An 18,047-nucleotide genomic window follows, 5' to 3' on the forward strand; every position below is an offset into this window, starting at 1 on the left:
TATAAAAACATAATTTACTTCTTTCTACCTGAATGTGTGAATTGCAAAGCTCTTCCATTTTAAAAGAAATTATAATGTTAAAGTCATTAACAAGTAAATGTTCAACTAAAAGGGACAATTATCACTCTTATACGGAAAAATGTGATTCATTTTGCACACAGCAAGGCTATTTTAGGTGTTCTGTGGAATCATTTTCCATCTCCAGCAGTCTCCAGCCCTTTTAGCAGGTGTCAGAAATATCCTGAATTGACTAACATTTTGCATTGAAATTTCTAATTCTATTTCAAGTTATTTTTACGCGGTATGCAACTTCCTGCTGGTTCTATTTATAACAAAGATCGGAGACAAGCTGCAAAATCGACCTAAAAAATTACTTCCAATTCAAAAAAATAACCAGAACTATGGTAATTTCTCAAAGCTAGCAAAGAGGGCAGGCTTAGCTTTGAAGTGATGAGAAGGGAACACCTTCCTTTTCGGAAGGGGATACCCGATAAGGTGACTCAAAACTTCAAAGGATCGCAAAGCAGCCTTCTAGCTCAATGCTGTGGTGCCCCTGTTGGAACCAACCTCGTATCCAGTGCAGCAATCTGACGTGTCTGGGGTGGGGGGCGAGGAGACCTTTTTGCAGGACTGGACACTGAGCAGGGTGGCGGGAAGCATAGCCGCAACTTAAAAAAAAAAAAAAAGTTTCATGGAAAAGGTTGAAATGCGCTCGCAAGAACATCTCGGCTCTGGCGCTATGGGACCTTTCGAGTAATATTTTCCTGGCACAGCCATCAACCTGCCTGAGGTTGGTCGGGCCAGGGTGTCTATTATCTGCTCCCTAAACTGATAGTCCTCGGGGCCAACCTGATTTAGGGGTCTATGCAGGAAGACAAAAAGCAAGGTGGGCGGGGAGATTGCTGCCTCGGGTGACTAAGGGGACTTACAGGTAGGGAAGCTGAGGGGTGGGGGAGGCGCGAAGCGCATTTCTATTGAATCGCTCGGGGATGTTCCCTTAGAGCTGGAACGTGAGTTCCGTTAGTACATCCATGTCCCGTCAGTTGACGTGAAGGACTATTGCAGGCGTATTTAACACCATCCTCCCGACGGGTTGCCCTTCTGCAGGCAAGCACAAAGCACATGCATACACACATAGCCTAGCCCGGGTCGTTTTTGCACTTTGGGTGAGGTGGGGTGGACTGGTGGAAGGCACGTGGCGCGTGGCAGGGTGGGCGGCGTCCGGGATAAGGACTCTCTGGCTTCGCTTTCCTTTTGGCGAGCGGAGATGGAGAGGCGGGGGAGGGAAGGAGGAGTGAAAGAGGCTGGCCGGGATGGAGGAGTCGCGGGGGGGAGGGGGGGCTTGAGGGTAGGCAGAGAAATGTGTGGGGAGCAGCGCGCACCAGACCTCCTCATTCCCGCCCCCCTACCCCCGGGCCTTCGAGTGCTGCGGGGCATGCGCGGCTCCGCGCGGCGCTACACAAACATGGCGGCGACAGCGGCGGCGCCGGCGTGAATTCCGGCGCCGGACGGACCCAGGTGACAGAGCCGCAGTTACTTCCATCGCTAGGGTCCGGGACCTCTCCTCAGAGGAGGTGAGTCGTGACCTTTCCCTCAGCCTGCAGCTCATTTCTCCGAAATCTACTCCGCCTAGCTCGCTCTGGTAAGGCAGTAGGTATCAGTTGTGTGTTTGTGTGTGAATTGGGGGTGGGGTGAGTGAACCCCTTTCTCGCCCGGGCTGTCTTGCGCGGGGAACGCCCCCTTCACTACCGCCGGGCGGCGCGCGCCCGGTTCGGCCGGAGTGGGGAGGGGAGTTAGAGCTCCGCCCCCTCCTCCTCCCCTCTCCCGCGTTCCGAGGAGGCACCCTATCCCCCACCCCACCTCGGGAGATGGGCGGGAGCTCAGGGTGGGCTCTCCGCGGCTTCGTTTCCCCCCTCTCAATGCACCTCCCCCCTCCTCCCGTTAGCTTTCCTGGCTCGCGCTCGCTTTCCTCCGCTCGTGACTGCCCAGGGAGTCTGCGTCTCCTGGGCGCCCAGCTTGCGCCTCCATCCCTCCTACCTCCCCAAACTGTCCTCTTTGAAAACCCAGAAGAAACCTACTCCAAGTGTCCTGAGCACACAAGAGGTGAAATGTTTTTTTTTCCTTCCTTTCTTTCTCCGGCCCCGGATGGGGGGGTGGGTCTCCCTCCATACCGAGATCTGCACCTTTCCAGGCACGGACATCCCCTGGTAGGCATGTGGTATATCCCTCCTTCCTTCTCTCCCTCCCCTTATTTAGCTTCTTCTTAATGCATTTCAACCCCGGGAACCTGACATCTCCCACCGAAACTTTCTCCCTTCGACGGGACACCACCCCTTTTACTTTTTTTTACCCTCGTTTTCTCCAGACTAGCGGGCAGGAAGGAAAATGGGGAAGGGCACCCCTCCGGGTGGTGCGCGCTCTCCTAAGGGAAGACTCACGGGCGCTGTTGACCCCCTCGGAGCGAGGGCGGCGGGTTGCACGCGTTGGAGCGGGTGCCTTTGGAGAAGAAACTATGCGTGATGCTCTGTAATTGGGTCCCGGAGACCAGAGCACGCGTGTCTTTGGCGGATCGTGGAGAACTCTTTGGAAACTTTTGGATTACTCCCGGAGTGGAGCGCGGACGCGCTTTCTTGGTATCTGGGGAGCAGAGCTGGAGCTTGGGAGCGTCCCTCGGGAGAGTCCTCTTGGACGCCAGTTTGCTGTGTTTACAATGCTAGCGGGGACCATTCACTTGGACTAGGTTGCACTATGTACGCTGAGGGGCTTCTGTCGGGAATTCTTTATTTCATCCTTTCTAAGAGACTGCCTTTGGAGGCAGTGAGTGACGAGAGGGTCTGCTTCTTTTGCATATGTGGAAGAAAAACTTAGTCTTATTTTGGTAAGTGGGTTTGTTTGGGGGGAGGGGAAGACAGGTGCATTTTTTTTTCCCGCAGGTGTATTCTTTGTAGGTATGATTATAGTAAAGGAGAAGTAGATTTTATGATTTCTTATACAGTGCTACATATTTTTATGAGATTTATTCTTAGTCTTGGTTTTATGGAAGTAATTTACATTGTCTTTTATTTTTAGTAGCTAAATGCCTTCAGAGTATTATACAATAATCACTTTCTCCATTAAAAAACCTATATTGAACTTATTGTACAAGATGTTCAATTTTATGCTTCCAAATATTAGAAAGTAGAGACATTTTTAGTATATCAGAGGGGAAGAAATTGAGACAGAAAAAAATAATTTGATCAGCATCATGCCATCTACAGGCTTAAAAAGGAATATTTTTTTTCAGAAACTTTATGTCCCATTTTAATGTTTATAGAATGAGTCCTTCCAGATTTGAGAGAATATTATCTGTCTTAAACTGGAAATATTTCAGTTACAATTAGATTAGATTACCCTCTAATGAGGGAGACAATATGTAAATAAATATATGCAAAGCAAGTTACAAGAGAACTAGAAAGTAATTATCAACAAGGGCACTAGCTTTAAGTGGGGGTGAGGAAGGCTTCCTTAGAATAAGGGATTTTGGTTGGGACATAAGTTTATTTTTTTATATGAAGCATTGCTTTTGAAGAAATCAGGGTTACACTACTTACCAGATGCTAATAACAGAACTTCATTAGAATTATTATGCATCTGATTATTTTGTATAAGTTAAAGATTTATTAAAAGAGTCTTTTTCTCTTTTATACATACCTATTTGGTCCTGTGTTTGTTGGAACTTTTTATATTCTTCAAAAGATACTGAGACTTTTAACACCTTTAACATCTCAGTGAGGTCCTGAAATTGTTCAGGAAGGTAGTAACCAAATGTTTTGAAAGATTAACTGGATTTTAGAAAACGTTATTTTGGAAAAGAAATGGGATATAACTGTGGTGTGAAAAAGCATGTTCCAAGCTTTTATTATATATATATATATACATATATATATATATATATATATATATATATATATATATATATATATATATATATATATCACAAAGATGGCTGATTTGGTATTAATGATAGTGACTGATATTTTGTAATTTTGAGTAATTTAAGGTTTGCAAAGTACTTTACCTTGGAGCCTCATATCAAACTTGTGAAGGAGTTAATATAAGTAATGTTTTATTTTACCAGTGAGGAAATTGAAGCCTAGAGTGGTAAAATGATGATCGTGATCACATCCTAGACCTTTCTAATCCCAAGACCTTCACTTTCTCAACTATGCCATGCTGGGTGTTTTTCTTTTTCTTTTCTTTCTTTTCTTTTTCTTTCTTTCTTTCTTTCTTTTTTTTTTTTTACATTTTTTTAATTATAGTTTTTATATACAAAACATATGCATGGGTAATTTTTCAACATTGACCCTTACAAAAACTTCTGCTTCAACTTTTTCCCTCCTTCCCTCCACCCCCTCCCCTAAATAGCAGGTAGTCCCATACATGTTAAATATGTTAAAGTATATGTTAAATACTATATCTATCTATCTATCTACATATCTACATGTATATATATGTGTGTGTGTGTGTATACACACACACATACACACACACACACACACACACACACATACACACACAGTTATCTTGCTGCACAAGAAAGATAGGATTTAGAAAGAAGGTAAAAATAACCTGAAAAGAAAAAACAAAAATGCAATCAAACAATAACAGAAAGAGTGTAAATGCTATGTTGTGGTCCATACTTATTTCCCAGTGTTCTTTCTCTGGATGTACCTGGTTCTGTTCATTACAGATCAATTGGAACTGATTTGGATCCTCTCATTGCTGAAGAGAGTCACGTCCATCAGAATTGATCATCATATAATATTGTTGATATACACTGTATAATATATATACTGTATATATAAAATCTGTTCATTTCAATGCTAAGTGTTTTTCAACAGTAAGGTCTTATGGACCCACATTTAAGACCTTACACCAAGATAAGATCAAAATGGGTTCATGATTTAGCCATAAAGAACGAAATCATAAATAAATTAGAGGAACATAGAATAGTTTACTTCTCAGACTTGTAGAGGAGGAAGGAACTGTGACCAAAGAACAACTAGAGTTCATTAAATTAAAAAGCTTTTGTACAAATAAAACTAATGCAAACAAGATTAGAAGTGAAGCAAGAAACTGGGAAAACATTTTTACAGTTAAAAGTTCTGATAAAAGCAAAATATATAGAGAATTGACTCTTAATTTATAAGAAATCAGGCCATTCTCCAATTGATAAATGGTCAAAAGATATGAACAGACAATTTTCAGATGATGAAATTGAAACTATTCCTACTCATTTGAAAGGGTGTTCCAAATCACTATTGATCAAAGAAATGCAAATTAAGACCACTCTGTGATACCACTACACATCTGTCAGATTGGCTAAGATTATAGGAAAAGATAGTGATGAATGTTGGAGGGGCTGTGGGAAAACTGGGACACTGATGCATTGTTGGAGGAGTTGTGAAAGAATCCAACCATTCTGGAGAACAATTTGGAACTATGCTAAAAAAGTTATCAAATTGTGCATAGCCTTTGATCCACAGTGTTACTACTGGGCTTATATCTCAAAGAGATATTAAAGAAGGGAAAGGGACATGTATGTGCCAAAATGTTTGTGGCAGTCCTTTTTGTTGTGGCTAGAAACTGGAAATTGAATGGATGCCCATAAATTGGAGAATGGTTGGGTAAATTTTGATATATGACTATGGAATATTATTGTTCTGTAAGAAATGACCAGCAGGATGATTTCAGAGAGGCTTGGTGAGACCAATATGAATTGATGCTAAGTGAAAGGAGCAGAACCAGGAGATCATTATACACTTCAATAACAATATTGTATGAGGATATATTGGCTTTTTTTAAAATTAATTTTATAATTATAACATTTTTTACAACATTATCCCGTGTACTCCCTTCTGTTCCGAATTTTCCCCTACTTCCCTCCACCCCCTCCCCTAGATGGCAGGCATTCCCATACATATTAAATATGTTATAGTATATCCTAGGTACAATATATATGTGCAGAACCGAATTTTATTGTTGTTGTTGTTGCAAAGGAAGAATTGGATTCGGAAGGTAAAAATAACCTGGGGAGAAAAAGAAAAAAAAATGCTAACAGTTTACACTCATTTCCCAGTGTTCCTTTTCTGGGTATAGCTGATTCTGTCCATCATTGGTCAATTGGAATTGGATTAGCTCTTCTCTATGTTGAAGATATCCACTTCCATCAGACTACATCATGAAGATATATTGTGATGGAAGTGAATATCTTCAACAAAGATGGACAGAATCAGCTACACCCAGGGAAGGAACACTGCAAAATGAATGTGGACTACTTGCATTTTTATTTTTCTTCCCAGGTTATTTTTAACCTTCTGAATCCAGTTTTTCTCGTGCAACAAGAGAACTGTACGGATCTGCACACATCTATTGTATCTTAAGATATACTTTAACATGTTTAACATGTATGAGACTGTCTGCCCATCTAGGGGAGAGGGTGGAGGGATGGAAGGGAAAAGTTGGAACAGAAGTGAGTGCAAGGGACAATGTTGTAAAAATTACCCATACATATGTTCTGTCAATTAAAAAACTATTTAAAAAAAAAAAGAGTAAGGCCTTATAGGAAATTGTGTTCCTGCAATTGTCAGTTTTTTATTGTTATTCTTTTAACATTAGAACATATTTATTTAGTACATACTAATGCAAGGTGTTAGGATTACAAGGTGATAACTCAGGTTGTCTAAACAATTCTCTGGCTCAGAATTCACACCTTTGTTTCAGGTCTTTGAAGGGAGTTTACACCTTTGTATTTCTGAGGTAGAGTTTACATGTTTAAGGAGTTTGCACCTTTAGAGGGAGCGAGTTCATTGGTTGAAGTATTTTCCCCCAAGCCCTGCTAGCTCAGTCAGTAGAGCATGAGACTCTTAATCTCAGAGTTGTGGGCCCACGTTGGGCACCAAATTGTAAAGGTCTGGTCGTCTCTAAGTTATCCTTCTAGACAGCCATCTCAACTCAATCTCCCAGTCAGACTGTTCTCCAGGCTCAATGTTGCCTCTTTTATCCTCGCAGAGAATGGGCATGTGAGAACTCAGGGGCTTGTGGGGAAAATACTTCAACCAATGAACTTGCTCCTTTTAAAGAGGCATGTGAGAATTTAGGGGGTTGGGGGAAAATACTTCAACCAATGAACTTGCTCCCTTTAAAGGTGCAAACTCCTTTAAACATGTAAACTCTACCTCAGAAGTCCAAAGATGTAAACTCCCTTCAAAGGCCTGAACCAAAGGTATGAATTCTGAGCCAGAGAATTGTTTAGACAACCTGAGTTATCACCTTGTAATCCTAACAGCAAGATATGGTAAATTAGGACACATGTATAAAGAAGGTAATAAGTAGATTGTTGAATACTCAAAAAATGTATTCATAAAATTTAGTGGAAAAATTTTCACATATGTCAATATAGATATTAAAGATAAATCTTAGGGCAAGTTTAGAGGAACAATTGAGGGGGAAAATCCCATAAAGAATAATTTTTCTATAAATCAATCTTGACTTTTTACTTGCAAGAAATATGTTAATAATAATGGTACTGCAGTTTAATTTTATATTAAAATATATTTGTCTGAGAAATTTTTGTGCTCCAGGAAGCTCTAAACCAGTGAAGTAAGAATTTTTTGCATGGTTAAAGGGTCACTCTTAAATGTGACCTGAAGGCTTCCTTGTTCCTTGGTTGAGGTGTTTTTCCCATCCACCTTCACCTCCAACCCCCAGTATAAATTGCTCAGATAAACAAGTATTTTTTTTTATGTTCAAGATTTTAAGGTTGTGATTTTTTTATTTGAATTTTAACTAGTTCTTGTTGAAACACTTCTTGTTGAGTTGTTTAAAAATTTAATAGCTTTAACAAATACTTGTTATGGAAGCTCTTTTTAGTTTTGTTGAATTTTATCTGTTTTCTTCCTACTCCAAGTTGCTGCTGGTGTCTTTCTTCATCTGTGAAATGGTGATCATAATAATTCTATGTACCCTCCCTGTGAAATAATTCATGATAGTAAAGTGCCTTGAAAAGGCTGCCTAAATATCAGGTCATTCTGAAGGACATTAAATTCCCTTGGTTCATTAAAAGATAACTGGAATTACATTATTTTCTTTGAAAACTACTTGAATATTCTACAATGATTTGTTTTGTCTTTGTTCTACAGCATAATAGCATAGTGTTTTGCACTTAGTAAAAGTTTAATAAATGTTTTTTGAATTGGATTTACAGTACATCTATCTTCTCCTCAGGAACAATGAAGTCAGAGATGTGATGTCTCAGAAGTAAGAATTTCTTCCTGAGGAAATTCTTGATTCTCCAGTCTGTTTTCCTAATGTTTACCTTTAAGCCTTTATATCATCTTTGTTCTTATTATAATAGTTATTATCAATTATTTGAGCAAAACATGTTATTTGAAATTTATGAACTGCTTTTTGGAAAGGTAAATTAAAATTCCATTTAGTTCAATATATGGAATTTAAAACTATTTCTTTGCTTCCAGTTTATTTGTTGATTAGAAAGAGTTATATGTTCTTACTTTTCAGTTCCCAGAAACTTTTTGTTATAAAATTTATTTTAGAATGAATTAAGAGGAAAATTCTAAGATTACTGTTAGTAGTTTCTCATGAGTCAGACATATGTGTATATCAAATAGTTAATTTGTAGTTCTGATTTAAAAAAAAAAAACACCACTATTTAATTTTCTTTACTTTTTGTTTGTTTGTTTTCTTGATACTGGGTTTCCTTATCTTGCTTTTAGGTATTCAAGCTTGCTCCATTTCTAACCTGGTTTCCCTTTCTTTCAGCATTTGGAAGCCCCTTTCTTGTGGAGATTCATCATATTGGTGCCAGTTAGTATAAACATTATTAATATAGACATCTATTGAGCTTTAGCCGTTCTATAGCTCAGAATTTCCACAATCAAAGGATCTACCAGTCTCTCTTATTAGTAAGCTAGAGAAAAGATGGAAATAAGTATTTATATATCACCTACTATGTATCAGACTCTGTACCAAGTGTTTTTTGCAGATATCTCATTTTATACTCTACAGCAACCCTGGGAGATAGAACCTATTAGTGTCTCCATTTTACACTTGGGGAAACATACTAGTATTGATTAAGTGACTTGCCCAGGGTTACATAATAAATGTCTGAGGACTTAAATTTGGGTTTTATTGACTCCAGGCCCGATACTCTTTTATCTAACTGCCTAGACTACTGCAACAGGAACGCAATATCAGGCTATACAATTGATAATATGGGAGGGCATTTTCTGTAGTTTAGTATCTCCATTGTTTCATTCACTGATTTTACATACATGTATATTTTGTTTTTAACCAAGTAATTATCATGTTGACTTTTGTATTTCAGTTTTGCCTGGGGTGAAGGAGAACCCCAGAGCCGTTCATATACCTTTGGTGTCTACCTTTCACCCAATTCTCACTGGTTACTCCAAGAAGTTATAGCATATGCAGTGACTACACTCTTAACAACCAAACCATCTCTGCAGATGGGCTAAAAAGGGTGTTGAGGGAATTGCCATTAGTGAATTAAGAGATTATCTACCTCAAGCATGAGAAGACTTCTTCCTACTCCACCCCAAGTTCTGTGGAGTCCTTAGAACTTAAGATGCCAGGTTGATCTGCTGTACCCTGGGCTACAGCACATTGTCTTGACTTTTGTCTTGCTACTCTGATGAATAGAAAAGAGTGAGATTGATGACTGAAACCTTGCCTCACTTAAATTCAATTCTCAAGATATCACTGCATGAAATTAGTAGAACAAGGGATAGTCTACCTGTCAGATCTGTGGAGAAGTAAGGACTTTATGGCCAAAAAAGAATTAGGCAACATTATGAAATGCAAAAGGGATAATTTATTATTATTAAATTAAAAACTTTTTACACAAAGCCAGTGTAACCCAAGATTAGAAGGGAAGCAGAAGAATGGGGAAAATTTTTATAGTGTTTCTGATAAAGGACTCATTTCTAAAATATATAGAGAATTAACTCAAATGTATAAAAATGCAAGTCATTCCTCAATTGATAAATGATCAAAGAATATAAACAATTTTGAGATAAAAAAAATTAGGCCATTTCTAGTCATGAAAACATGCTCTAAATCACTTAGTGATTAGAGATATACAAATTAAGACAACTCTAAGGTATCATTTCACACCTCAGATTGATTAAGATGACAGGAAAAGATGATAAATTTTGTGGGGGATGTGGGAAAACTGGAACACTAATGCATTGGAGCTGTGAAATGATCTAGACATTCTGGAGAGCAATTTGGAACTATACCCACAGGGCTATCAAACTGTCCACACCTTTTGATCCAACAGTTTTCACTACTGTTTGGTATACAAAGAATGTCTCTGTATCTCAAAGAGATCATAAAAGAGGGGAAAGGACCCATATATACAAAAATGTTTAGTAGCTCTTTGTAATGGCAAGGAATTGGAAATTGAATGGATACCCATCAGTTGGGAAATGGCTGAAAAAGTTAAGATATAGTAATGTAATGGAATATCACTGTTCTATAAGAAATGATGAGCAGGATGATTTCAGAATAGTCTTGAAAACATTGACATGAACTGATGCTGAGTGAAGAGAGAAGCAGAATCAAGAAAATATTGTACACAATAACAGCATGAGTATGTAACAGCCAACTGTCATGGACTTGGCTCTTTTCAACAATGACCTGATTGAAGGCAATTCCAATGGACTTAGGATGGAAAATGCCATCCACATCCATAGTTCTCTCTCTATGGAGAATAAATGTGGATTGAAGTATAGTATTTTTATTTTTTGTTTGTTTTCTTCCTTGTTTTTTTTTTTCTCTCTTTGGGGCTGATTTTTCTTGTCCAATATGATATGGAAATATTTTTGAATGGATTATACATTTTTGACCTATATGGGATTGCTTGCTGTCTTGGGGAGGGAGGGAGAAAAATTGGGAACACGAGGTGTTACAAAAAAGAAGGTTGAAAGCTATCTTTATATGTATTTGGAAAAAAATACATTTGGAAAATTAAATTAAAAAAAAAAAAAAGACTGTCATATGACAGTGGTTCTCTTTGATATGACTTGGGCCACCTCCAGGCCAATTGATGTGGAATTGGAGAAGAAAGTAGCAGGTCAGAACTAACTATATACTGATAGTAGTTAAGAGTTAGAAGGCAATATATGCACAGATGTTTTGGACCATTTAGGGAGAGACAGTTTTTAGTAACTATTACAGAGCAGTATAATTAACATTTATGCTGTTTCCAACAAAATGGTTAAACTAGAAACTATTTTGGTTGTTAAAAGAATAATATTTATCTGAAATATTAATTTGTGTGAATCATATAGTACTAGATGAAGAAAAATTTTAACCTGATTTTTGGTAGTTTTGTGGGATTCATTCCACCCCTTAAAAATAACAGAACATGTACGAGAAATCTGTTTGCCTTTTTTTTTTTTTTTTTTTTTTTTTTTTAACCAGTTAATGCTTAAAATTGTAGAAAACACTCTTCCCTTTCAGAATTCTTAATTCTGCAAACATTTGTGCCTTATGTTTCAATAATAGATTTTAGCTTAAAAATAATTGTTTTCATGAAGTTATAGTGTGATGAGATTATTGAGCATAATGATATTTAAATGTAATTTACAATAATTTGTTAGAACATTAAGAATACAATTCACATTGCTACCTCATCTAATATAACATAAAGATCCCTATTTAGACATGAGCTACTTATATATAGATCAAAAACATTTGCTTAGGTTTTTGCTTTAGAGGAGTATGATTGTAGGTTTTCAAGTAGTAGTTTCAGATAAATGAAACCAAGCATGAACTTTAGAGTTAAGATAAAGCAAAAGGGTCTTAGGAGAAGTTTCATTTAACTAGAGGAGGAGGATGTATATGACATTGAATTGTCAGTGAACTTTAAAATTCAGTTAAGTAGTTATATTTTAGAAGCAGTATGAAAAAATAGAAAGTGACTAATTTGATAATTTGAATTTAATTTATATGCACACATCATTATTGTAGGTTATGTCTAAAATAACTTTTGGATAAATTTAGATATAAAGTCAATATTTTTTAGTATAGATTTATGCAGAAATGAATTAGGTGAATAATTATGAATTCAGGCTAGTTCTAGAGGCTAAATAGAACTTGATGCAGTTTATTATTGTTTCTCAAGTGCTGCTATAGATGTTTAGCAATTGACAGATGCTTATTTTCTGAAAATGGATTATTTTCAGATCTTTTGGTATATTGAACTATTTTTATAGTGTAACTAAGATTTTTCATTAGAACTTTCAGTCTAGCCTTTATATTATAATAAATTGTCATCATTTGACCTTTGAAATGTCTCTTTTCTCTTTGAATTTAGATTCTTTTACAGAAAAAAAATTTAACTTTGAAATGTATTTGGCTTATTTAATGAAACATGAGAACTACTAGTATTTATTATTATTTAGAAGTTGAGGCCTAAAAGATGTGACTTTTTTTGAAAGTGAAAAAAGTGTTAAGAGGCACTCTTGAAATTTTGATCAAACCTTGTGAAGAATTTTTTATTAGCTTAGTAGTCATAGATGTTGTTTTTATGGTACCTTCAAACAACTCACAGCATCTTAACACCATGTTGGCTGAAAGAGTAGGACTATTGAATCACCAGCCCATTTCCTGAAGCAGTTTGAGTTTTCCTTAACTATCTAACTACTTTCTGACCTGTCTTTGGTAACTTATTAATTCTGACAAACTTATTAACTTGCAGGAATTATTGGATTCCTGGCACATGAACTAATGGACAATGGATTCCTTTTGGACTATTTTTAGGACTCATGGACATGTACAATTCCTGATGTTGATTCATGTTATTTGTTACATCACTTCTAGAGTGTGTATATTGCTATGTGCTTATGTAATTTAGTAATTATGTGTAATACCTTCCATATTGATGGATTTATGTATACCTGTTTCAAGTGAGCCCCTTCAAAAACCCACTACTATGATTTGATTTCCCATTTCCTTTGGTGTTTTTATGGGGCGGGATCACCTCCTTTTTATGGTGCTTTCACTCCTTTTTTGAGCAGTAAGGGAAGGCGTGATCACCTTTTTTAGGGTTCTCACCTCCTTGAGAAGTCAGGGAGGTCATGAGCACTTATGTTCTAAAGTCAAAAGTAATCGGGAGATGTTAGGATTCTTATAAGATGCTGAGTCAGTTATCTAATTTAGCATGATACTTAACAGTTCTCTAGTTCACTAATGTACTTAGTACTTACTAGAGTTCTACAAGATTCACACTTTTAAGAGAGCATATATAAGCTAGGAGCCTCAACCAGGATTCAGTCCAGGACATTTGGAACAGACAAGATTCATTCCATCTTCCACCTTTGTACTGGCTGGAGACATTTGAAGGGAACTAGAGGCAGAAGCTGACAGAAGCAAAGGACTAGCAGCAGGAACCAAAGAGAGAGGCCTTTAAGAAAGCTAACGGGGCCCAGGAAAAGAGACATGACTTTGAAGGAAACAATAAAGGATTTGGACTTTAACTCCTGGATGCATTTAGGGTGATTACACTGAACTGAAACTAAGGCTACCTCCAGAAGCCCCCCAAGAAACTTGTTCCCAGAGAACATTATATTTTAGAGAAGAATATATTTTCCCCCTTTTTTGGGCTATCTTTCAGATACAGATCTTGAAGTATTTCTAGGTTAAAGGATACACAAAATTTTATAACCCCTTGGACATAGTTCCAAATTGTTAATCGGAATAGTTGGACTGTTTACAATTTCACCAGGAGTGCATTTGTGTCCCAATTTTTTCACATCCTCTCTGGCATTTGTCATTTTCCTATTCTGCATTATTAATGTCATGCCAGTCATGATAAGTGTGAAATGGTAACCACCTCAGAGTTGTTTTAATTTGTATTGCTCTAGTCAGTAGTGATTTTAGAGCATTTGTTCATATGGTTTAACTAAAACTTTGATTTTTTTTTTTCTTCTGGTGGCTATCCACTGGGGAATAATTTTAAAAACTTTTTTTTTCTTTTTCATATTTCCAATTATATGGAAAAAGTTTTTTAAACATTAGTTTAAAATTTTTTTGAGTTCCAAATTCTCTCTCTCCCTCTCATTTCTCCCCTTTTCTTGAGAAGGCAAATAACTTGATGTAGATTATATGTATGCAGTCATGTAAAATATTTCTATAGTAGTCATGTCATAAAAGAAAACGCAAAAAAAATCTTTAAGAAAAATAAAGTGAGAAAAATAAGCTCTGTCCTGCATTAGGACTCCTTCAGTTTTTTCTTTGGAGATGGATAGTATTTTTTTTAAATCACGAGTCCTTCAGAATTATCTTGGAAAGTTGTATTGTTAAGAAAGCAAAGTCATTCACAAATGGTCATCATACAATACTGTTGTTATTATATATAGTGTTCCTCTTTGTTCTGCTAACTTTACTTTGTATCAGAGCATAAAAGTCTTTCCAGGTTTTTTGAAACTCTTCTGCTCAACATTTCTTTCTTTTTTTTTTTTTTAAATTATGTGTAAAACATTTTAAAATTCATTTTTAAAAATTGAGTTCCAAATTCTTTCCTTCCCTGCTTGAGTAAGCAAATGAGTAGTTATGCAAAACATTTCTATCAATTATGTTGTAAAAGAAAAGTTTCTAATATTTTCACCTTTTTTGCTTATTTGTTTAAATGCTTTTTGTTTCTCTTGGCTTTTATCCTTTTGCTCTGATTTTCCTTGTACAACATGACAAATATGGAAATGTTTGAAAGCATTATATGTGTATAATCTGTATTAGAGTGCTTAATGTTTGAGGGAAGGGGAAGGTGGAGAGGGAGACAGAAAAAAATTAAAATGCAAAATCTTACAGAGATGAATACTGAGCTATCATTACATGTATTTGGAAAAAATAAAATACCATCAAAAATATGTTTTTATCTGCATTTACATTATATCAGTCCTTTCTTTGGAGGTAAATAATAGCATTTTTCATCATTGATCCTTTGGAATTGCATAAAATAGCTAAATTATTCCACAGTTGATCACTGTAAAATATTGCTGTTACTGTGTATGATGTTCTCCTGTTTCTGCTCACTTCTCTTTATGTCAATTCATGTAAGTCTTCCCCAGGTTTTTCTGTATTCATCCTGCTTATAAGTTTCTTTAAGCCCAATGGTATTCTATTCTATCATTTTCATATATCACAACCCAATTCATGGGCATCCTGTAAAGTTCCAATTCTTTGTTACCACAGAAAGAGTTGCTACAAATAATTTTGTACATATAGGTCTTTTTAAATTTTATTTTATTTCTTTGAGATACAGACCTAGTAGTACTGGATTTTATTCAGTTTTATAGCCCTTTGGGCATTGTTCTAGATTTTGGGCATTGTTCTAGATTGCTCCCCAGAATGCCTGGATCATTTTATAACTCTACAGTGTATTATTATTTTAATTAAAGAAACTTGCTTGCTGCTGTAAAATGTCCATTCTCCTTCCCCCCTATTTCTGCTTCTGCTGTCTTAAATCTTGGCAGCATTAAAAAAATTTTTTTTCCAAAATCTTTTTATTTTCATGTCATCAAGATTATCCATCTTATATTCCTGAATTCCTTTTATCTCTTGTCTGGATATGATCTTTCCTTAAACAGTAGATCCACCAGGTACATTAATTAATTATTCCATGTTCCCCTACTTTATTTGCCCTTCTTGTCTTTGACTTTATCTCAGATACAGTGTAAAATTTTGGGCTATACCTAGTTTCTGCCAAACTGCTTTCCAGTTTTTCCAGTAATTTTTGGTCAAATAGTGATTTCCCAAAATTTTTCATCTCTTTTTTTTTCAAAACTTTTTTTTTTCAAAAACTTTTTCCCCTCAAACATTAGATTTCTATAGACATTTATTACTGTGTATTTTGTGTAAAAACATTTTTACTCTAATCTACCACTGTAGTTCTTAGCCAGAATCAGCTTATTTAGATGTTTACAACTTTGTAATACAATTTGAGATTTGGTACTGCTAAGTTACCATTCTTTCTTTCTTTTTTTTTTATTCCTTCATATTTTTGATATATTGTCCCTAGAGATTAATTTTATGTATTTTGTAAATTTGTTATGGCACTGAATAAGTAAATCAACTTAGCAAAAATTGTTTTTATGATATTGGCTCAGTCTATGAATAAACAATGAATACTTTTGCAACTGTTTAGGTCTGACTTTGTGTGAAAAATATTTCGAAATTATGTTCATGTAGTTCCTTGGTTTATCTTAGCTGGTAGATTCCAGAGTTTTTTATATTGTCTACAGTTATCTTAAATAAAATTTCTTTATCTCTTCCTGCTGGGTTTTGTTGGTAATTTATAGAAATGCTGATGATAGATTCTGGATTTTTTTTTTTTTTAAATATCTGCAACTTTGTTGAAGTTCATTACTTCAGCTGAAGTAAAAAAAAAAAAAGTAAAAGCCAGCTGGTTTTTTAGTTGATTCTCTGCAAAGAGTGATAGTACTGTTTTCTCATTGTTCATTTTATTTTATTCTTTTGATTTCTTTTTTGGTGTTAATTGCTATAAGTGGTCTTTCTGGGACAATATTGAAAAATGGTGATGATAATGGGGATACTTGCTTCTCTCTTGATCTTATTATAAAAGTTTCTAAGTTTATTCCTATTTCAGATAATACTTGCTGGTGAGTTAGATAAATATTACTGATTTTAAGGAAATTTCTATTTAATCCTATATTCGCTAGTATTTTTAATAGTAATGTGCCTTGTGTTTTGTTTCTTCTGTGTCTATTGTTAATCATGTGTTTTTTTTTTATTTATATGATTAGTTATTCTGATAGTTTAACTAATATTAAACCTAATATTGAACCAATCTTACATTCTTGGTATAAGTTCTATTTGGTCATGATCTTTTTGATATATTTTAGTGATGCATTGCTGAAATATTTCTAGTAACTTATTTAAAATGTTTACATCAATATGCATTAGGGAATATGGATTGTGATTTGCCTCCCTCCCTCCTCCCTCTTTCCTTCCCTCCTCCCTCTTTCCCTCCCTCCCTCCCTCCTTGCCTTGTTCCTTTTTTCCTTCCTTCCTTCTTTGCTTCCTTCCTTTCTTTCTCCCTCCCTCTTTCCTTTCCTTCCCTCCCTTCCTTCCTTCCTTTCTCCTTCCCCTCCTTCCTTCCTCCGTCCCCTCCTTCCTTTCTCCCTCCCTCCCTTCCTCCATCCTTCCTTCTCTCCCTTCCTCCCTACTTCCTTTCCTCCCTCCCTTCTTTCCTTCTTCCTTCCCTTCCTTCCCCCTCTCTCCTTTCCTTCCTTTCTTTTCTTCCTCCTTCCCTCTCTTCTTCCTTTCCTCTCTCCTTCCCTCCCTCCCTCCCTTTTCTGTCCCTCCCCCACCTTTTCCCCTTCCTCCCTCCCTCCCTCCACTAGGCTATCTAACTGCAGTAGAAAAAATGCAGGGTCTGAAGTCAGGAAGACAATAACTTCCTGAGTTCAAATTTGGGTTCAGATACTTGGTAGCTGTTTGACCCTTGACAAACAAACCCTGTTTGTCTTTGTTTCCTCATTATAAAATGAGCTGGACAAGGAAATGGCAAATCATTTTACTGTCTTTTCAAAAAAAAAAAAAAAAATCCTGCAAAATGGGAATTGGGAAGAATTGGACAGGTGTGGGAAAAAAAAAACTGAACAACAAAAAAGATCCATCCATTTCATTTAAATTGACAGATATTTTTTTTTGACATGTAATTGAGCTAAATAGCTTCTAATTGCTTTAATTTCATTTTTAGTAGTAATAAATTCATTACATTTTTGAAATTGGTAATTTGTTTTTTCTTTTTTTTTTAAAAGATCAAATCAAATGGCTTATCCATTTCCCCCCATAAAAGTAGATCCTAGTTTTCTTTATTAGTTCAGTGGTTTTCATACTTCCAATTTTATTAATCTCTTTGAGAGATTATTAATCAAATCTTCTTTGATATTCAGTATTCGCATTTTCATGTCTGATTATGGGTTTTAAGTTTATTCTTTTAG

At 36.2% G+C, this 18,047-nt stretch overlaps 1 protein-coding gene across 1 annotated transcript in view; it reads left to right on the forward strand.

Moving 5' to 3' along the window:
* Positions 1 to 1,440: 1,440 nt before the first annotated feature.
* Positions 1,441 to 18,047, forward strand: part of SCML2 (Scm polycomb group protein like 2) — a 137,814-nt gene continuing 121,207 nt past the window's right edge. Inside the window, exon 1 of the mRNA XM_074299888.1 lies at positions 1,441 to 1,642. The gene's annotated coding sequence lies outside the window, so the exon portion shown is untranslated. The remainder of the gene's footprint in view (positions 1,643 to 18,047) is intronic.

This window comes from Sminthopsis crassicaudata, chromosome 3 (genome assembly GCF_048593235.1).
Source record: "Sminthopsis crassicaudata isolate SCR6 chromosome 3, ASM4859323v1, whole genome shotgun sequence".
Classification (NCBI taxonomy): domain Eukaryota; kingdom Metazoa; phylum Chordata; class Mammalia; order Dasyuromorphia; family Dasyuridae; genus Sminthopsis; species Sminthopsis crassicaudata.